This window comes from Atta cephalotes, assembly GCF_000143395.1.
Source record: "Atta cephalotes unplaced genomic scaffold scaffold00056, whole genome shotgun sequence".
NCBI lineage: Eukaryota > Metazoa > Arthropoda > Insecta > Hymenoptera > Formicidae > Atta > Atta cephalotes.
In genome coordinates, this window is record NW_012130120.1 from 180,345 (window position 1) to 181,026 (window position 682).

Consider the following 682-nt stretch of genomic DNA (forward strand, 5'->3'; position numbering starts at 1 on the left):
AGACTTTTATTACTTCTAGGAATTCTTCAGACTGCAACAAGATCACTCCCATGACTGCACTTTTTATTCTATGATATATCATAGAATAAAAGTGCAGTTATAAATAAAATACTGTCTACTGACCCGAGGCTATCATCGCTATATTCCAACTGTGCAGTTGTCGCAAATTTACGTGGAGGAAAGAGAGAAGAGATATAGCGCGCAATAATAGACGCTCCCTTTCGTCCTTTTATCCTGAAAACGTTATATGTTTTGACGCAAATATTTGCGCTTTTCGACGCCAATACAATTTAGGTGAAAATTTCAACAACATTGATAAAACATGCAAACGAGAATTGCCGTTACACACCCAAGCCTTCCCATTGATTACTACGAGCAAACACGAAGATCGCTCCTCCAGCGATATTTGATTTTATGACGTAATAAATCCGACTTCGACCTTTGACATCTGCCGCAGACTGACATTTCCTCCCCAAACGGGAGAGAGAAAGAGAGAAAAAGAGATAGATATAGATAGATAGATAGATAGATAGATAGAGAGAGAGAGAGAGAGAGAGAGAGAGAGAAGAAATAAATAATAAACGAGTGACTAATTAATTACTACAACTAAATTTAAAATTTTATATTACTAATGTATTACTTTACCCTAGTTACGACGAACAAACTCTAATACTGACTAATA